We start from the raw sequence: 22,593 nt of genomic DNA, 5'->3' as shown, positions 1-22,593 counted from the left end.
TCTGCCCTTTTGGCCTGTGCCTGTGTGTGGATTGAGCAAACTTTTCAAACTTTAGAAAGCAGTGGGCAGAAAAGTAGAGAAACATGGGGCTGGTGGTTGAGGAGGGGTGGATTCAGCATGTACAGAAGTTTCTATCACAGCTGAAAATGAAATAAGAAGAGGGACAAGGGGGTACCAAAGTATCTCCTACAATAGCTTAAGTGGGTGATTCCATCCTGTGTTCTAGGAGTGGGAATATGATTTAACTGGAAAATCAAAATATTGCATTCTCCCTTCCCCCAAAATATTACATCTCTGAGGTGATTGGTTTAGGAATGGGCATGTCACCCATTTACACTAAACAGAGTCAGAAGTTTTGTTTGTCTACAGTGAAAAAGAAGCTTTCTTATTTGTTGGACAAGAAGCAGTAGAACAGTAAGCTTAGAGATGCTGATTGCCATCTTGCTATGAGGTGGAATAAATCTCCATGTAGAAAGCAACATACAGAAAAGAAAAGTTGAGAGATGGATCAAGAACAGGTCATATTGACATCATTTGAGTGTGGAATCCAGAAAGAAGGCCTTAAGTCTCATTTACATAGTCAGGAATTCCCTCTTCCTCCTCGCTCACTTTTCCCCATTCGCAACTCAGTTTTCATTGCTTATAATAGAAAGAAACATGACAGACACAGAATCTTTTCCCAATTGGGTAGGGCTTTAAAGAATGAATGAGAGGTCAAGAATGTCTGTTAGTAGAAAGGAGACCATCTTGTAACTATGGGACCTGGACTTTTTCTGTCAATCAATTAAGTCAAGACCCTGCTGAGTTGTAAAATCTATTCTTGTCCACCTGCAAATTTCCTTCCCTGTAGCTGTAGCATCAGGTCATTTGATTGCCACTTGGATTTTTTGTTTCTGGTCCTTTTTTGTGGAACTTGACTGTGCATTAAAAAATGTTTATTACATTTGTCTACTATTTCTAAATGTTTGTAGCAGAAAAGTTTTCTGTTTATCTTATTTCGCTGAGACCATTATTTTTCTCTTAATAAAAATTTGTATTTATTTAGAAACATTCAGAATGTCAACAAAATAGCTGCAACATTTTTTTTTGTAATTACAAAGTGGTATTCAGTTAATAGAACAACAATTATTTCACATAAGCTGCATCAGAGACAACTGAAGATCAAAAAACTACCATCCCCCTACATAAGTAGTTTCTACCATGTACCAGTAAGAACCTGCTTTAAATTTCCATACCGATTTAAAAAAATTTTTTTTTAACGTTTATTTATTTTTGAGACAGAGACAGAGCATGAACAGGGGAGGGGCAGAGAGAGAGGGAGACACAGAATCAGAAGCAGGCTCCAGGCTCTGAGCCATCAGCCCAGAGCCCCACGCGGGGCTCGAACTCACGGACCGTGAGATCGTGACCTGAGCTGAAGTCGGATGCTTAACCGACTGAGCCACCCAGGCGTCCCATAAATTTCCATACCGATTTTAACCCCTGTACTGTACCAGACAAAGTTAGTGGTTACTGCAAATACATCCAGAACAGGGCTACCTAAAGACACACTTGGTAGTGTGTTAACTATACAAAAAAGGACACTGTACAGTTTAAAAACAAATCTTACATAGCCTTACATTTCAATTTTTTTTCTTTAAAAGGTATTAGTTGTGTACAAGGGGGTTAAATGTTTTGTAGACAAGAAAAAAAAACTGCACTAGAACCAACTTATTCATCATCATCATCTTCTTCATCTGCATTTTCTTCATCTTCTTTCTCCTCATCTCCTTCATCTTCCTTGTCTTTCTCCTTTTCTTTCTTCTCACTTTTTTTGGCCTTGATGACTTCCATTTTTGCTGCTGCATCAGGTTTTCCTTTAGCTCAGTATGCAGCAGTATCTTTTCCATAGTTTTCTTCAGCTTAGCAGCCTTCTTTTTGTAAGGCTGCTCGTCATCTGTTGCAGTGTTATTATTCCACATCTCTCCCAGTCTCTTTGCAATGTCACCAATGTCACCAATGGATAGGCCAGGATGTTCTCCTTTGATTTTGGGGTGATTCTCAGAACAAAACAAGAAAAAGGCCAGAGGAGACCTCTTGGGTGCCTTGGGATCCTTGAAATTCTTTTTTGTTTCCTCTGTAAGGGGGGCGGGTAATAAGTTTTCATTTCTCTTTTGTAATGGGCCTTGTCTGCCTTTTTCATGTCTTTAACTTTTCTTTCTGTTTAGCAGACATAGTCTTCCACCTCTCTGAGCACTTCTTAGAAACTCTGAGAAGCTGACTGAAGCATCTGGGTTCTTCTTCTTGTGCTCCCCCCAGAGTTTGCATAAATAATGCACATGATGGGCATTGAGGAGGGCACCTGTTGGGATGAGCACTGGGTGTTGTATGGAAACCAATTTGACAATAAATTGCATAGAAAAAAATGCACATGATGACAGTTGCCTCTTGGCTTCTAAGGATCTCCTCTCCATGTTTATTTTCCTCAGTGAGGCACAGAGTCACCAGGTGCCTGTCTGGCTCTCACTTGCCACAGCACTGTCTCTATACAACTCATTGTATACTGCAATGGCTATGAGACCACTATTTATTAATTGATTTATTCATTCACTTTGTAGTAGATGCCACTGATAGCTTCTTCACATCCCCTTGGCTCAACTAAATTCACCTACAGCAGCACACAGTTTTTGACACTATGTCTGTCACTGTTTTTCTTTCTGAGCACTTTCCTCTGTACCAAAAGTGCTTGTTCCAGTGAAAGCAGAGGTGACTCTACCTTCCTTGTTCTCTGGTGGGATGCTTTTTGAAGTCTATTTTGTCCAATATTAATATAGCCACTCTAGTCTTCTCATGATTATTATTTGTATGGCATATCTTTTCCTTCCATTTCCTTTCAACCTGTGCCTTTATATTTAATGTGTATCTCCTGTAGACAGAAGATTGTTGGGTCTTACTTTTTTATTCATTTTAGCAATCTGTGCCTTTTTTTTTTTTTTTTTTTTAATTTTTTTTTTTTTCAACGTTTATTTATTTTTGGGACAGAGAGAGACAGAGCATGAACGGGGGAGGGGCAGAGAGAGAGGGAGACACAGAATTGGAAACAGGCTCCAGGCTCTGAGCCATCAGCCCAGAGCCTGACGCGGGGCTCGAACTCACGGGCTGCGAGATCGTGACCTGGCTGAAGTCGGACGCTTAACCGACTGCGCCACCCAGGCGCCCCACAATCTGTGCCTTTTAATTGGAGTATTTAGTTCATTAACAGTTAATGTAATTATTGATGTGGTTGGACTTAGGGATGCTATTTTATTATTTTCTGTTTGTGTTCTCTATTATTCCTCTGTTCTTCCTTGTCTGCCTTTTTTTGATTATTTGAATATTAAAAAAAAAATTTATTTTAGTGCTCCTGGGTGGTTCAGGTGGTTAAACATCCAACTTCAGTTCAGGTCATGATCTCACAGCTTGTGAGTTCAAGCACTACATCACGCTCTGTGCTGACAGCTTGGAGCCTGGAGCCTGCTTCAGATTCTGTGTCTGCTTTTCTTTCTGCCCCTCCCCACTTGCATTCTGTCTCTCACTCTCTCTCTCTTTCTGAAAAATAAATAAACATTAAAGGGATGCTTGCGTGGCTCAGTCAGTTTAGCATCCGACTTCAGCTCAGGTCATGATCTCATTGTTCGTGAGTTCGGGCCCCGTGACGGGCTCTATGCTGACAGCTCAGACACTGGATCCCACTTCAGATTTTGTGTTTACCTCTCTCTCTGCCCTCCCCCTGCTCACACACACTCTCTCTCTCTCAAAAATAAATAAACATAAAAAAATTTAAATAAACACTAAAAAAATGTATAAAAAATTTATTTTCTTAACAACTTTTTGGCTAGACCTCTTTGCATTATATATGTATATGTATATATATATGTATATTATATATGTATATATGTGTGTATATATATATTATATAAATAGGTCATGATATATAGGTATCTGCTTGACATAAAAATGTCAAAACCGGGGTGCCTGGATGGCTCAGTTGGTTGAATATTCAACTCTTAGTTTTGGCTCAGGTCATGATCTTATGGTTTGTGAGATCAAGCCCCACATTGGGCTCCAGCACGGAGCCTGCTTGGGATTCTCTCTTTCTTGCTCTTTCTGCCCCTACCACACTTGCTGTCTCTCTCTGTCAAAGAAAATAAATTAAAACTTAAAAAAAAATGTAGTACCCATGCAACTTTATAGATCCTTTTCCATCTTTTATGCTACAGATGTTGTAAGATTTACATCTATATATATTATAAATTGCACAAGACAATATTATATTTGCTTAAGAGAGTCATTTTTTTAATGTATGTTTATTTATTTTGAGAGAGAGAGAAAGCATGAGGGGAGGGGCAGACAGAGAGGGAGAGAGAGAATCCAAGCAGGCTGTGCATTGTCAGCACAGAGCCCGATGTGGGGCTCCATTTCATGACCATGAGAACTTGACCTGAGCTGAAATCAAAAGTCAGATGCTTAGCTGACTGAGCCACCCAGGTGTCCCAATAGTCCTATGTTTTAAAAGAAGAAAAATAGTCTCATATTTATCTATAGTAATCATTTCTGAAGCTCCTTATTTCTTCTTGAAGATTTGAGTTTCCACTGGTTTCACTTTTTTTTAGCCCACAGAAATTTAGTTTTACTTGTTTTTTTTTTGCATTTCTTGTAGTACAGTTCTTTCAGTTTTCTGTTACATGAAAATATCTTTATTTTAACTTTATACTTGAAAGACATTTTCAAGTATATCAAGAAAGATATAGACTTATGAATTGATAGTTTTTTTTTCTTTCAGCACTTTAAACATTGTTTTACTGTCTTCTGATCTCTATAAGTTTCTGATGAGAAGTCAGTTCATAGTCAAATAGTTATGCCCCTATTGGCAATGTTTCATTGTTTTTCTGACTGCTTTAAAAATTTTCTCTTTATCATTGCTTTTTAGCAGCTTGCCTATGATGTGTCCAGGTGTGGTTTTCTTTGCATTTCTCCTGTTGAGCATCTTGAATCTGTAAATTTTTGTCCTTTACTAAATTTGGAAGATTTTGGCTATTATATTTCAAATATTTTTTCTCCCCTTCTCTTTCTGTGCTTTCCTTTGGGGATTCTGATTCATGTATGTTAGACTTCTGTTATTGTCCTAAAGTGTTTTGAGATTTGATAATATAAAACAAAAAAATTTTTGTCCTTCAGATTGGATAATTTCTATTGACCTATCTTCAAGTTCACTTATTCTTTCTTCTATCATATCCAATGTGATGTTAAGCCTGCTCATTGAGATTTTATTTTCAAAAGTGCATTTTTATCAGTTCATGATTTTTCTTCTGGTTCCTTTTAAAAATAGTTTCTATTTTTTATGCTGCGATTCTTTGTTTTTATTAATACAGGAATATTTTCTTTTATTTCAATGAGCAGAACTACAAAATCTGCTTTAAAATTCATGTCTGCTAATTTGAACATCTAGATCATTTTGGGATTGGTCTTGGTTAATAATCTTGTCTGTTGAAAATAGGCCACACTTCTCTGATTTTTTATAAATTGAGCAATTTTGGATTATATCTTGGACATTGTAGAATGTTATGTAGTGAATACTCTATATTTCTCCAAAGATTGTTAATCATATTTTTAAGTGGAAAATTAACTGGCCAAATTTAAACTGTAAACACTTTTTTCTTGGGCAGCAGCTCAAGTTTTTGTTCATTCCTTTTGTCCTTAGCTGAGGTATTGGATTCTGCCCCATTCATGTGTGGTTCAGAGACTTGGGCAGAGTTTATAAATGGAATTCAGGGCTCTTCCTTTCTGGTTGACTTATTTTTCCCAACTTACCAGGATCTGTGGCTGCTCTAAATTCCATCCTCTGATTTTCAGGCCAGAAAGACTGTTTTGTATTAGATTTTAGACACACTGTTTAGTGCTAATGTTACCCTGCTCTCAGGATAAAATCTGTAATGATGGGAAACTCATCTCTTTTGATCCTTCTTCCAAGTTTTGATTCTTCTAAAATCCACTTGTTCACTTTTTTGGTTCACTTTCCAGTGACTTTGCTTCCTTTTTTTTTTTTTTTTTCGGTCTGGGGTTTGTTGTTATTTGTGAAAGGGTTGGGCCTGATAGGAACTTACTTGACCATCTGATACATATTCCACATATACCTATCTTTGTGGGATTGAGCCCATTTCCCCAAATAGTAACCTAATCATTTTATTCACTTTTCTCATTCTCCACCTCATTTCCCCCACTTTGTTACACGTGTTTCCTAAACTACCCACACCAAGTCTTTATCTCAGGGCCTAATTTAGAGATGACATAAATTAAAACTCACTAATTTATTAAATTATTTGGTCATTCACATTATTTAATTTAATCCTTCCAACAGCCGTTAGAAGTACAGTGAGAATATGTGACTGAGTTCCAGTGAGATTATATTATGCCTATGATACTATATTCAGTAAGTGACAGAATCTAACTTCAAAGCTAAATGTGTCTGATTGTAGAATTTTACAGCATTGTGTGTTTTGGATTAGTTACCTTATCTCTCTTATTCTCATTTTCTCATATGTAAAATGGGGATAATAAAGTATGCTAACACATAGGATTATTGTGTTGGTTAGATGAGATATTGTGGATATAGGACATAGTACCTAAGAAATAATAGTTATTATATCAGTTGTCTTTCACTATGTGATAAGCAATCTCAAATTCTCGGCAGTTCACAATAATAAATATTTATTTCTTGTTCAGGTCCATATTGTCAGCTACTGGTTGGATGTTGTGATTGTTCTACAAACTGCAGGCTGAATTTCCTCCACATATCTCCTTATTTTAGGACCTAAACTAAAGGAAAACTTTATGTACAACATGCTTTTCTGAAGGTGGAGGGCATAGGAGGTAGGAACTTTTGGAATATTGCAATTCCTTTAAAAGCTTCTGTTTGGAAGTGTTACATACCAACTATTTCATTGGTCAAAGCAAGTCAAACACCAAAGTCCACACGGGTGGGGGTGGGGGAAACATTTTATTAACAAAGGAGGGAGTGGTATACACTTGCATTTTCCCACAGCTGCAGTAGAAGGTGAATCATAAAAAGACATGGCAAGGGTACAAGAGAGTATTTTATTAAATACCAAAAGAAGAGTTCATACAAAAGCTGCTATGGGCATTCAGACAGAGCTAATGTGTGAACCACAAGGACTAGGAAAGGTCTTATGAATGAGAGAGGGCTTGAGCTGGGTGTTGACAGATGCTTAGGATTTAGACAAAAGTCATTCTAAGCAGTTGTAGCAGGATGAGCAAAGTACAGAGGTGGACTAGTTTGGCCTTGTTATTGGGGGGCTTTTGGTGGGAGCAATCACTAAAGTTGGGCTGGACAGCCTGGCTGTCAGGCAAAAGACAAAAGGAAGACTTTTGGAAATTTTGAGCAAGATTCAGAATTCAAAGTTATGTTTCAGAAAGATTGGCCTGGCTATCCTGTAGGAGGGAAGCTGGATAGCAGGGAGTATTTTTCCAGCATTATACACAGCAGTTATTCTTCTTTCTTCAAAGTTGTACACTGGCTCTGTGAGACAAGTATATAACAAAAATGTGGTGAGCATGACAAATATTTCTTCAATGCAGACTTGACTCCCACTAGTAAGAAAATGAAGATTGCCTTACTTGTTTTTCTCTGAATCTTCTGTTTGACCAAATAAAGAGCATGCTTTGGTAAGAGACATTACTTCCCACACAAAAACATAGAGTAACATGTCAGATAGACTGGATGGATGTACTATGCAACTTTGCAAACTGCATGAAAATATTTGTGCACTATCATTTTATTTTGCTTTTGAAATAACCATGGAAAGACAATTTGACCACAATTTTCTGTTTTGCACTTAAAAAGAAAGAAACAATTTTGAAAAATTTCCATCATTGAATTCCTTAGCAAAATACAATGCCCAGAAGCTTTTGGAAAGCAGTGACAGTGGCTGTGGTAAGATCCCTACCTATTATTATTTCATTATTTTTCTATTTTTATTGTTGTTTTTGACTCGTTAATGGCCTCTGATAAATATTTGTTGTGTTAACGTTGCTTTATTCTGGATTTGAAAATTAGTAACAGGTTCAGATGAGATCATTTGATTTTCAAAATTGGATTTTTGACTTACCTAAGTGAAAAAAAAGTGATGTATGTGTTACCAATCACCTAGAAATTAAGATTTCTCTTCAGATCTATTGGGTCACCATTCTTTATGCCATGAGAGTAAATACTTTCATAATTAATATGGTATGGAAAGTAGGTGTCACAGGAGAAAAGCACTTTAAAAAACTTTATAGATTAACATCTGCAATCTTTGAGTGTAGAATTGAGGGAGAAGGCAGAGACTGAACATTTATTTAGCTTTTTCTTGTGCAGACACTGCATTAAGTGTTTTACTCATTTATTGTGGCAGTAATTCTGTAAAGCCTTTATTATTGTTCCCATTTAACAAATGAGGAAACTCAGGTTCTGCAAGGTGAAGGAGACTGCTCATGACTTCACAGCTAGAGGCAGGTAAAGCCGGTACTCAATGTGTGGGTTTGGCCCTGTGACCAATCCCTTTCCACTACATGTTTTCCATATTGCCCCTCTCTCTTATTTCCTAATCCTGTGTAGGGACTTGGGTTCCACCTAGAGCCTACAATATCTATTTTAGTTAGTGGATGGTTTATGGTGTCAGTGATCTTGATTTTTATTATTCATATTAAGAATATTGAATTAGTACCATGAACCAGAGAATTACATTTATAATTTGGCACTTAAAATATTTACTTATTATAAAAACAATTTTATTATAGCAACAATAATCAGTAAAAAATGTTCGAGGGGCGCCTGGGTGGCTCAGTCAGTTGAGCCTCCGACTTTGGCTCAGGTCATGATCTTGCGGTCTGTGAGTTCGAGCCCCATGTCGGGCACTGTGCTGATAGCTCCGAGCCTGGAGCCTGCTCAGATTCTGTGTCTCCCTCTCTCTCTGCCCCTCCCCTGCTCATGCTCTGTCTCTCTGTGTCAAAAATAAATAAACATTAAAAAAAATTTTTTTAAAACTTTGAATACTACAGTAAATAATCTCCTGTTTGTCCATGTTCTCTTTTAGTTTTTGTTTATATGCATACATGGTTTGGAAACAGTTGTGTTCTTTAATTAAACATTTTAGGGCACCTGGGTAACTCAGTCGGTTGAGTGTCCAACTTTGGTTCAGGTCATGATCTCACGATTCATGGGTTCAAGCCCCACATCAGACTCTGTGCTGACAGCTCAGAGCCGGGAGCCTCCTTTGAATTCTGTCTCCCTCTCTTTTTGCCCCTCCCCCATTCACGCCCTGTCTGTCTCTCTCTCGAAGATAAATTAACATTAAAAAAAATTTTTAAAGCCATTTTAATAACTATTCCACTAAATGGACATATTATCATTCAGTAAAGCATACCTAGATTATTTAAATTTTAGGTTGTTTCAATTTTCTACTATACTGCAATTAGCTTTTAAATTAAGATATGGCTTTCTTTATTTCATTATGATTTCTTTAGGATATATTTCTAATAGATATTAAGTTGAAGGGCAGCAGAATGAAAAATTAATACAGAATGTTTTATTTAAACAATATTTAAGCTTACTTGAATTGGAAGCCACACTGAAAGTGTAATGTTGAAATGCTGATTGTGTCAAGGGTCTCCAAGACCAACCTCAGATTTGATGATTTGCTAGAAAGGCTCACAGAACTCAGAAAGGCTGTTATATTCATGGCTATGGTTTATTACAGTGGAAGGATGAAGATTAAAATCAGCATTGAGAAAATACACATGGCTGAAGTCCAGGAATGAGCTTCTAGGTGTTGTCTTTTAGTGTAGTTGTAGTTGGATGCTCTTTTCTCCCATCAATGATGTGTGACATGTGCAAAGTAGTGAACCAGGGAAACTTTCCTGAGCCTTGGTATCCAGTATTTTATTTTGGGATCAGTCAATTGGGGATTAGTATTTTTATGTGGGGATCCAGCCTCACAAAGGCCAAACTGATGCAACATGTCCCAAGGCCTGAGGTATATAAAAACCCTCTCATCTGGCAGGATATCCCAAGGCAGAAGTAATTTTCCAGGGCCATCAAGGGATTGCCCTTTCTTTGGAATGGGCAGGGTTGAGTAACAACCCAAGCCTGCTGAATTAACCTTTTACTGCATAGGGATGTAGAAATATTTCAAGAAACAGGATTTAAAAATCATGGTATTATAATGTTAAAGGAGATTAATTATTAGTCCAAATTTTACTTTTCACAGACTGGGTAGCTGTGGCCCAGAGCAGTTAAATTATTGACCCATCACTCTGCTAGTTAGTAGTAACAGACAAAATGCATAAGGATTAAGTGGGAGGTTTTTAATTATCTAAAACATTTTGGAAATGTATACTGTTAAACATTTTTCTTATTAAAATTCTACCCTATTTGTTCTCAGCTTTTAGAATGTAGAAATAATGCCTGTGGTGCTTCTTTCTTTCTTTTTTAAAAAAGAAAAAAAAATTTAACATTTATTTATTTTTGAGAGACAGAGACAGAGTGTGAGTGAGTGAGGGGCAGAGAGAGAGGGAGACACAGAATCTAAAGCAGGTTCCAGGCTCTGAGCTGTCAGCACAGAGCCTGACATGGGGCTTGAACTCATGAACCATGAGATCATGACCTGACCCAAAGTCAGATGCTTAACCAACTGAGCCACCCAGGTGTCCCTGTGGTTCTTATTTCTAATGCAGCTATCTGTGACCCACCTTTAGAGATTCTCATTTGATAAATTTGGGTAGGACTCAGGATTTTGCATTTTTAACAAAGTACCCAGATAATTTCTGATGTTGGTGGACCTAGGACTACACTTTTATACACTGATGACTGATAACCTTCCCACAACCCAAATTAAATCATGCCATTGTGTGCTTGTTTTTAAAGCTGGTGGCTCTCCACTTTCTACCTAATAGGTACCACTTTCTTCTGCCTGACGTTTCACTATTTTACTAACTTTCACAATATAGCCCCAAGTACCTTTTCTCTCATTATTCCCTGGAACCCTACCAGAACTGAGTTTGTACTACTTCCTGAATAGTTCATATGCATTTTTACCTTTATAATTTGTTCCTGTTGTTTACTCACTGTAGTTATTACCTCTTTCTTTCGTTTTTGTCTGCCTGGTGTTCCTTTTCACCTTCATCTTAGGGAATCTGCCCTTATCTTGCTCCATGTGGTTGGTGGGGTTGAGGGTAGGCAGGCAGGAGTGATAGGGCTGTCAGTTACGTGTCAGCTTACTAGTGGACAGTGGGGTTGCACGTGACCCAAATCTGGCCAAATACAGTGTTCTGACCCTCAGGCCAGGTTTTGTTTTTTGTCTTTTGTTTTTTTGTTTTGTTTTGTTTTTTTTACATGATCTGATCTGGGACAATCAGTAACCTTCTATGTGATATTACATATGGACACTAAAAGGGAGGTCCTCTGTTTTCTTTAATGTTGTTGAGCTGAGTAGTAGTTCTGGAGTTTCCTTGGCTGTATCCATCCTCTGTGACATGAAGGAAATCTGTCTCTAAATAGAAACACAGAGACCCTCATACAAAGAGAGGTACAGCCAAAATATGAAGAGAAATAGTAAACATAATCTGAGTTCTATTCCAGTGGTACCTGAGACCTGTTTCAAGTCTCCACACCTGCCCTTTCCAGTTATATGAACTAACAAATCCCTGGTTCCTATTTTTGTCCAACCATTGTTTAAAAAAATTTTTTTTTAGTGTTTATTTATTTTTGATAGAGAGAGAGATAAAGTGCGAGCAGGGGTGCGAGTGGGGGCAGAGATGGAGGAGACACATCTGAAGATGTGTGAAGACAGAATCTGAAGCAGGATCCAGGCTCTGAGCTGTCAGCACAGAGCCCGACATGGGACTCAAACTCACAAACCATGAGATCATGACCTGAGCCAAAATAGGATGCTTAACCGACTGAGCCACCCAGGTGCCCCTATTTTTCATAGACCGTTTTTTTTTTTTTTTTGTAAAGGTTTTTAAAAAATATTTATTTATTTTTGAGAGACAGAGAGTGAGCAGGAGAGGGGCAGAGAGAGAGGGAGACACAGAATCTGAAGCAGGCTGCAGGCTCTGAACTGTCAGTGCAGAGCCCGACGTGGGGCTCAAACTCACAAACAGCAAGATCATGACCTGAGCCGAAGTCAGATGCCCAACTGACTGAGCCACCCAGGTGCCCCATAACCATTTTTTTTAAAAAACAATACGAATTTATTATTTTACAGTTCTGTAGGTCAGATGTCTACTGTGAGTTTCACTGAGCTAAAATCAAGGTGTCATTAAGGTTGCATTCCTTTCTGGAAGCTCTAGGGAAGAATTCTTTACCTTGCTCATTTAGATGCTTGGCAGAATTCAGTTCATTGTAGGTGTGGATTGGAGCAGTCACCATTCCCAGCTGGCTATCAGCTGAGGCTGTTCCAAGCTTCTGTAGCTGTCCATGTGCCTTGGCTCATGAACCCCTCCATCTTCAAAGCCAACATTTCTGCCTTCTCCTTTGCTCAATCAATTTTAAATTTAAATTTGAAATTTGTAATGATTGAGTTATATATGCATTTCCTCATTTAGTATGTTCTTGGTTCATCTCAAATGGGAAGTAGGACTGCTTGGCATATAGGAGTTGCTCAATAAATGGATTAATGGAAACCACTATGGATTGTATACTTTAGATTTCACAGCTTTTGCACTAAACATTTGTTGAATTTGGACAAGCCACTGAATCTCTGAATCAGTTTTCTCATCTACAAACTGAGGAGGTTTAGTTAGGTGATTTCTAAGGTCATTATTAACTCAAAATCTTTTCATTTAGATATGCAATTTTGGGGGCACCTGTGTGGCACAGTCAGTTAAGCATCTGACTTCGACTCAGGTCATGATCTCACAGTTTGTGAGTTCGAGCTCCACATCAGGCTCTGTACCAGTGGTTCAGAGCCTGCTTGGGATTCTCTCTCTCTGCCCCTCCCTAGCTGTACATAAAATAACTTTTATAGCTGTTTTTGCTTTTTTGGGTATGATCAAGATTCATACATCATATTTTGTTGCCATGTCTCTTTAAACTAGAACATTCCTTCTACCTTGTTTAGTTTTTCATGACATTGTAAATGTCTCACATTATGAATTTGTATTATGATTTCCTTTTGATTAGGTTTAAATTAAATATTTCTGGTGAGCCTGAATCATAGTTGATGTGTACTTACTACATGACATCAGGAAGCTCAGTAGGTCAGTTTGTCTTCCTACTGGTGATGCAAAATATATAATCATTTGGTTAAGGGCAGACTGCCAGATGGCTCCTTTCTGAAGGTATATTCTCTTTGAAATTAGTAAGTATTTCATAGGGTACTTAGAGACCATGTGAATATACTGTTTCCCATCAACGTTTAAGCAATAGTTTTATCATCCATTAATCATTCTCACCTAAGTCAGTTATTAGGCTATGGAAGATAAAGTGATTAGTTTAAGAAAATTCTTTCACTCCTTTATAATTATTAGCTGTCATTCCTCTATCAAGAAAAGTTTTTCTTCCTGTCAACATTCTCCCCACCTCTTTTACCTCTCTATTTCTTTTGTGTGCCATTAGGAACTCTATTTTTAACTTGACCTTTTAATCCTTTACTGTTTTTGGTCTTCTTTGATGCTCAGATTATCCCAGATTTAGCTAATGGAAGCCTCTTCTAATCAAGACATGCCCTCACTAGTCTTTGAGCATTTCCTTGCCTTGTGGTGTAAGAGGTTCCAAGTTTGCTTTATATTATCTCTGCCCTAGACCTGGAACCAGCTACTTCTCTTTTTTTAGAGTGAAATGGTATTTAGATTAACATAGTCTAAGCTCCAGGGATGCTCATTACCAATGATACAATCATTGTTTCTGGCCTTTTCAGTAGAGAAAGCTAGGAATTTCTTTTTAAGAAGAATTATATCCTCGATTATACTGAATAGTACATCCAATAATATATCCTGAATAATACAACCAATTCAAATTTAAGACTGTAGGGTTTTTACTAAAAGCTTCTGTCTTACATTTTTATTTCTTTTCCTCCATGCCAAGAACCTTGGTTCTCAGTGACACCAGGAATGAAAGAATTAGCATATCGCATAGTCATTGGTTTTATCCTGAATAACAATTTCAGAATAACACTATTGTCTACAATATGATTACTGAAAATAGTTACTTTTTTTTTTATTTTGCAGTTCTTTTCATCCTTAGGGTATATTTCTGTAGAGATATGCAATCACATTTTATTTTTAAAAGTTACTTGGAAAAATTCTTTTCTATGTGATTGTAGTTTCAATTGGATATACTTTTATTTTTATGGGCTAAGAGATTGCTTTGTTTTAATTTAGTTTTTAAAATATTACGAATTTAACATTTTAGGGTTTAGCTTTGCTTTTGTTTAATATATATGCTTGCCATATATATATATATATATATATTATATATAAAAAGTTATATGTAACTTTTTTACACTGAAAATCTTGGATCATAGTAACAATAATACGTTATTTACAGTATCCTACCATAGAATAGTTTTAGAGTTTTAATACAATATGACTACTAAGAGTAGTATAGTAAGTAAATATTTCTTTTCTTTTTGTTCATAGAATATATCCCACTAAGGATGTATAGTAGGGGCACCTGGTGGCTCAGTTGGTTAAGCATCCAACTTCTGCTCAGGTCATGATTTCGTGGTTTGGGAGTTTGAGCCCTGCATTGGGCTCTGGGCTGACAATTCAGAGCCTGGAGCAGGTTTCAGATTCTATGTCTCCCTCTCTCTCTGCCCCTCCTCCACTTGCACTCTGTCTCTGTCTCTCTGTCTCTCTCTCAAAAATAATAAAAAAAAAACATTAAAAACATTTTTTTAAAGCATGTATAGTAATGTGTTCAAAAGTTACTTGAATTAATTCTTTTTTCTGTTTGGTTATATTAAATATACTTTGATATATTTGGGTCCATTTATTTGTGTTTATGGCCAATTTAATTTTTTTTTCATACTGTCATTTAATTTTTGATTATGTAAAAACATTTATATGATTCAAAGGTTGAAACTATGTGAGATGGTGTGCTCACAGAATGCCACTCCATCCTTATTTCTTCCATTTCCCACCTGTCTTCTAAAGGTAAATGTCTTCATTATTTTGTTTATTCTTCATTTCCTGTTTTTGGCAAAACAAACATGTATTTCTCTTTCTTTCTTACACAATAAGGAGTATAGAATAGACATTTCAGACCTTGTCATGTTTACTTATCAACATATGGTGGAAATAATTTCGTAGTAACTCATAGAGATCTCTCTTATTTTCTTTTTTATGCTCACATGGTACTCCATACTATAATTTATTCAACCAGTCTCCTATAAATAAGTATTGGATTATTTCTGATATTTTTCTATTATAAATAATATTGTGATTCATGATTTTATGTATGTGTTGCTATATATATAAATTTGCCACAATGTAGTTCTTAACTTAAAAAATATCTGGATACTAAATTTTTTTATTGAATTGCATGGAACTGAGTGAAAAAGGAGCTATTTGTACCCTTAGTTTGTCTTCTGGGGAATGGGACAATGGCATACTCTTAGCAGAGCCCATGAATCAAAGATTCTGCAGATGGACCAGTTCTTGCCTTGTTTTAAAACAAACATGTAGACTCTAGAGTTGCTTTATCTTTGTCACATATATTGTTTTCTTAGTGTGTTCAACACAATGTACTTTCTCAGAGATGAAGAAGAAATAATTCTCACCTTTCAAGAACAGACAATCCTTTACAAAATGACCTGGCTCAGTTTACAATCACCTGGAGAGCTTTTAAAATTTACTGATTCATGTTGCCCCATTCCAGACCTATCATAGCAGATTTTCTGGGTTTGGGCCTCCGTCATTTTTTAAAAAACACTCAATATGATTCAAATAGCATTCAAGATTGAGAACCACTGATCTAGAGGCAGCTGTGACTGCAGCTATAAATAACAGGGTAGACATCACAAAATGTGAAGAATGTGTAGAAAATGCAGAGTCTCTCAGGCTGGGAATATTTGGACTTGAACATACAGGATTTGAACTAGTATGAAGAGGATGAATATGAAATAAAGATATTATTGTGTTATGAGGTTCAGGATGCTACAGTCTTTGAGTAGTCGATCTATCTGTCTGGCAAATAATGTCTTATTTTAATTTGGCATCTGGAATGCCAGGCTGGTGCAAGGGTTTTCTCAGGCCCAGGATCAAAGGGAAATCCTGCTGTATGGAGGCAGAGAGCCACCAGGTGGCACTCAAGCACAATTCATCGATGTTAAGAACAACCTGATCATTTGCTGAAGCAAATGATTTTGTTGAAAAACAAATGTATTAATTTTAAGAACTTTTTTCTTCAGATGTAAATGAGGCCTAACGTAGAACCACAAACCCCATTGTTAAAATCCATTTAAACTAACATGAAATTCTATTACTTACCTGCCATGAATGCATATTTCATTTCTCTTGCATGTTATAAACAAGAGATATGATTTAGTAATTATATTATATATTATTGACCAGATGCTTGAAAATATGTATCAACAAATGCTGCCTAAAAACCTCTGTCAGAAAAATGTCCAGAACTTCTGTGCAAAGAGGAACTATAGACAGGGTTACTGAATTGTTAAGATGCACCTGTATCTGGGATTTCTCTGGGATTTTTCACCCCAGGGGCTGTCCCACTTTGTAAATCCCTTCCAAACATATGGAAAATGATAGAGATGAGACTATTTTACTTTTATAAAAAGATCATATTTTTAGTTCCAAAGTTGACTTTTTATAAATACTTTAAGATAGCTTTTGAACATATTTAAGAAAGATGTAGTTTCCATATGTAATTAAAATCTTTCAGATGCATGCTAAATTAATACTATCACAGAAAGTACCTAATATGGTCATTGTAAAGCATAAAACCAAAATTACACCATCTCTATTGATATAAATTGCTGTATCTCACTGTTACTGCTCCTAACTTTCTCTTTTAAATAGAGACTGTGTGATTTTTATTCAGTTAATATTTTTCTTGTTTTATGTTTTTATAATGGAAATTTAAAACATATATAAGATGAGAGAAAATAATATAATGAGCCCATTCATGCTCATTTTCCACCTTCAATAATTATCAACATTCTGCACTGTTGTTTCATCGATACCCCCAAACTTTTATTTTTTCCAAAGTATTTGAAGCATTGTAAAGCAGACCCAAGAGATTGTGTCATTCTGCCTGTAAATGCTTGTTATATCACCAATAAATGAGAACTTAAAAAAACAATAATAATCACAATACTACTATCCCATTACTGATACTCTTAATGTTTAACTTTGTTTTAAAACTCAGGCAATATAACATTCTCAATGAAATAATATTTAAGTCTTGAGAGCTTAAAATGAGGATATGTTATGGAATGTTGAGTATTTTTTTTTAAATAGGCAAAATTAATTTTAAGATGAAATATGTTTGGTATATATATCTTCTACATTTCACGACTTAATTAAACTTTATGCAACCTCATGTGTGAGTCATTAGAGAAATGAAAAGCATGTACATTTCTGGAGACAGGCAAAGTCCTTTTATTTACATGTGTACATAAAATGTTATACACTTTATGAGGTAGATAAATATATTCCAATGTGCATATTTCTGTTTTATTGCTGTAGTCTGGATAAAAAATTCTATGAATATGACTACATTAGCTACACTGTCTGCTGTGAGACTTAAGACTTTTTGATGCATGGCTCTGTTTATTCTGGCTTCCATTCTTCTTCAGACTTTATGTGATGTAATGTTCCCTATAAAAATCTGACATCAATAAGGGTAGGAACTGACTCATTACATTTTGTGAAGATAATAAGTGTTTTGGGGCGTTTAGTTTCTCCTCCGTGCCTGTCCTTATTGACATTAGCTTCACTTGAAACAGGCATGACCACAGGGTTCGTTTACCTCAAATAACCAAAGCTTACGTTCATGTTGCACAGTTCAGCAAAGACCAGGAGAGAAATGCAATTGCCTAGGCTGAATGTAAGTGACACTGCATATCCTTTCAGGGAAGTAATGTTTAGATTATATCTCGTGGTGGTGAAGAGTAAACAGCTTTTTTCTCTGAGATCTCCTAACACTTCCATGCTATTTCCAACATTCTATTAACCTGGTATATTGCCCGTGTGTGACAACTTTGCAGGGTGTTTCCTGGCAGACTGTTAACTTAAAATCTAAAAAGAATGCACAGATTAAATTGCTAATACAATACATGGTAAAGAAACTGTCATTTCCTTAAATTTTCATGATCCTCTCTGTGTGCCTGCTTCCTATAGAATTAGTCTTAAGAGTACTTGCATTAGGGAGAGTGTAGGAAGGTTAACTTTGTCTCATCAAATATCTCAACATTTATTTGTTGACTGACTTCTGAAATCCTAAAACCAAAATTCTATTAATTCCATAGGTAGATTGATTAATTGTTCAGATACAAAAATTCCTGAGCCCCAAGCCTTATGAATTATTTATGTCATGATGTGTATTCACCTACTACCTACCGTTTTCTCTATTAAAGTCTTGATAAGGAAGTGAGTAGAGCTAAGTTGCCAAATGAAAGAATCTATACAGACTCTTAAGAAGTAGATTTATTCAACCAAAGTAGCTCTGGTGAGGATTTGACTAATTTAAATAGGGCTACATAATATGTACTAGCAAGCAGCTGGAAATTGCTTTTTTTTTTTTTTTCCTGTTCAGGCTAAAAAATGTCTGTTTAACAAAAAATGTTACCAGATGTCTTTTTTAAAACACAAAATATTATAAGCTAATGTAGAATCTATTTTGTCTAATTTCCCTGAAAATATATCATCCAATCATAAAACTTCCAACATCATCATCTACTGAAAGTTGAATCAATAGATAATTAGAAAACTTCCAGTTCTGGTAGAGCCTAGTATATTGGAACGTGCAAAAACTTATGAGTGAGATAGTCCTGAGTTCCAACTAATTCTAGTTCTGACACTCACCTTGGTCAAGTTCCTTACCTCTCACAAGTTTTATTTCTTCATCCATAAAAATAACATAATACTATCTAATAATAAAGACTATATTGAAAAAATTGTTTTGGCTGGGCGCCTGGGTGGCTAGTGGGTTGAGTGTAGGACTCTTTAAAAACAATTTTTTTAAGTTTATTTATTTTGAGAGAGAGAGAGAGAGAGACAGAGTGTGCTAGGTAGGGGTAGGGGCAGAGAGAATCCCAAGCAGACTCTGTCAGTGCAGAGCCCAATGTGGGGCTCAAACTCACGAAATGCAAGATCACAACCAGAGCCAAAACCAAGAGTCAGACGCTTAACCGACTGAGCCACTCAGATGCCCTGGGGTCTGTCTCTTGATTTCAGCTCAGGTCATGACCATAAGGTTGTGGGATTGAACCCTGCATCAGGCTCCGTGCTGAGCATGGAGTCTACTTGGGATTCTCTCTCTCTTCTGCCCCGCTCCCCAACTCGTTTGTGTTCTCTCTCTCTCTAAAAAAGAAAAAAGAAAAAAGAAAAAGAAAAAAAAAGAATTGTTTTAGCTGAGATGGTGAATATGAAGTAGCTGGCTATGTTAATTTGGGTTCTCACAGGCAACTCCAAGGCAATGATTTGAGTGAAATTAGTTTTTTTGGGAAGTTCAGAAATATGGTAGGGAAGTAGAGGCAAGTGACTGAGTGACTGGAAGACAGCCAATAAAGAGTGCATGGATAAGCCAGGTACTACAAAAGGTACCTGGAGCTTAATTCTATAGAGAAACTCTGCAAAACTGGTGCAAAGCACACACCTTAAAGCCATTTCACCCAAGCTGTGAGGGAGTGGGGATGTTAATACACCAACTCCTGGGAGGTCATTGGTTAATGGCTGCTCTTGAGGATATTAATTCCTTAGCACTTAAGTCTGCACCTGAAAGAAGAGCACTGAGGCACAGGGATGCAGATAGCAGCAGTTGGAATTTCACCAGAGCACACTGAAAAGTCCCAGGAATATGGGATGGCCACTAATATGGCTTCTATGCTAGTACAATGTTCAGCTAGGGTTCAGTAAAAGATAGCTATGGAAAAAAAAATTAAATTTATCTCCTTTTAGAATATATTGTTATTGAATACTATACCCTTCCCTTCATAATATACTTTCTCTTCTGAAACAGTCTGTGTAAGGCTAAGCTCCTATAAAAAAGAGAACCCAAAGAACTCACCAAACTCCACACCCGAAAAACAAATAATCCAGTGAAGAAATGGGTAGAAAACATGAATAAACACTTCTCTAAAGAAGACATCCAGATGGCCAACAGGCACATGAAAAGATGCTCAACGTCGCTTCTCATCAGGGAAATACAAATCAAAACCACACTCAGATATCACCTCATGCCAGTCAGAGTGGCCAAAATGAACAAATCAGGAAACTATAGATGCTGGAGTGGAGAGGATGTGGAGAAATGGGAACCCTCTTGCACTGTTGGTGGGAATGCAAACTGGTGCAGCCGCTCTGGAAAACAGTGTGGAGGTTCCTCAAAAAATTAAAAATAGACCTACCCTATGACCCAGAAATAGCACTGCTAGGAATTTACCCAAGGGATACAGGAGTGCTGATGCATAGGGGCACTTGTACCCCAATGTTTATAGCAGCACTTTCAACAATAGCCAAATTATGGAAAGAGCCTAAATGTCCATCAACTGATGAAAGGATAAAGAAGATGTGGTTTATATATACAATGGAATACTACTTGATAATGAGAAAGAATGAAATCTGGCCATTTGCAGCAACGTGGATGGAACTGGAGGGTATTATGCTAAGTGAAATAAGTCAGGCAGAGAAAGACAGATGCCATATGTTTTCACTTATATGTGGATCCTGAGAAACTTAACAGAAGACCATGGGGAAGGGGAAGAAAAAAAAAAAGGTTCGAGAGGGAGGGAAGCAAAACATAAGAGACTCTTAAAAACTGAGAACAAACTGAGGGTTGATGGGAGGTGGGAGGGCGGGGAGTGTGGGTGATGGTATTGAGGAGGGCATCTGTTGGGATGAGCACTGGGTGTTATATGGAAACCATTTGACAATAAATTTCATATTAAAAAAAAAAAGGTTGGGAGGACAAAGAAGGCTAAAAGAGAATCAGAGAAATGATACTACCTGAAAGGATTCTCTTCATCCCTGGTGATAGTCTTTGCTCTGACATCTACTCTGTCTTACATGAATATGGCCACTTTTGACTAGTGTTTTTATGGAATATCTTTTTCCGTCATTTTACTCTTTTTTTTAAGTTTATGTATTTGTTTTGAGAGAGAGACTGCGTGTGAGTGGCAGAGAGAGAGAGGGACAGAGAATCGAAGCAGGCTCCTGACAACAGACAGCCAAATGCGGGCTCAAACCTATAAACCATGAGATCATGACCTGACCCAAAGTCAGATGCTGAACCAAGTGAGCCACCCAGGTGCCCCATTATCATTTGACTCTTAAACTATCTCTGCCCCTATATTTAAACTGAGTTTCTTGTAGCCAGTATACAGTTGACTATCACTTTTTTGTCCAATTTGACGATCTTTGACTTTTAATTGGGGTGTTTAGGACATTCATACTTCTTTTGACTGTTGATAAATTTTGCTTGTTCAGTGCTGGGTATTTTTGTATTCCTATAAATAATCTTGAGCTTTGTTTTAAGAACATGGTTAAGCTAGGAACAATAAACTGGGAAAAGTTTTATCCTCTTAAAGAAATAAAAAATAAAATAAAAAAGAGAACCCAGGGGTGCCTATGTGGCTCTGTCGGTTAAGTGTCTAACTCCTGATTGTGGCTCAAGTCATGATCTCATGGTTTGTGGGCTCCACACTGCATTGGGCTCCACACCGAGCATAGAGCCTGCATGGGAGTCCCTCTTTCCCTCTCTCTGCCCCTCCACCACTTGTTCTCTCTCTCTCAAAAACAATAAAATAAAACATAAAAAAAAAAAAAAAAAGCCCAAAATACAGTGGTTTAAAGACTAGAGAAGTTTCTTTAGGTGAGAAGTTTCTCACCTAACAGTCTAGAGTTCAGTGGGACAGATCTGTGGGACTCAGATTCAGAGATTCATGTTTCTTTTACTGTAATGTCTTTGTTTATGTGGTCAAACTAGAGTGTGCCATGTCTAGGTTCCAGCAGTGGGAAGGGGAAGAATGGGGACGACCTTATGTCCCTTGTCTTAGGCCCAGATTCAGAAGTGGCATGCAACATTCTCGCTCACATGGAGAGAGCTTAGTGAGGAGGCCATATCTAACTGCAAGGGACTGTGGGAAATACCAGGGTAATCAGAACTCAGCTATTACACAATTAAAGGAAAAAGGAGAATGGGTTTTTGTGGGCAGTCAGCACTATCTTTCAGAATTTGGTTGTATAGTATCTATTTTAGGCTTGATTCAGCTTTTTGTAAATCTCAGTAATCACACGAAGAGAAAGGATATGAATCTGCTCACCCATTTGGTATTTTTCACTGAATTTGAGTCACAAAGCTAATGACAAAGGTGTGGATTTCACATCTCTTTTCTT

General features: G+C 37.0%; 1 pseudogene; it reads right to left on the bottom strand.

Annotated features, from left to right (window-relative positions):
- Positions 1 to 1,615: 1,615 nt before the first annotated feature.
- LOC123609913 lies at positions 1,616 to 12,445 on the bottom strand (annotated as a pseudogene).
- Positions 12,446 to 22,593: the final 10,148 nt, after the last annotated feature.

This window comes from Leopardus geoffroyi, chromosome B2, assembly GCF_018350155.1.
Source record: "Leopardus geoffroyi isolate Oge1 chromosome B2, O.geoffroyi_Oge1_pat1.0, whole genome shotgun sequence".
Lineage (NCBI taxonomy): Eukaryota > Metazoa > Chordata > Mammalia > Carnivora > Felidae > Leopardus > Leopardus geoffroyi.
Note: the sequence above shows the minus strand (reverse complement) of the source record. Positions and strands in the feature narration are given on the sequence as shown.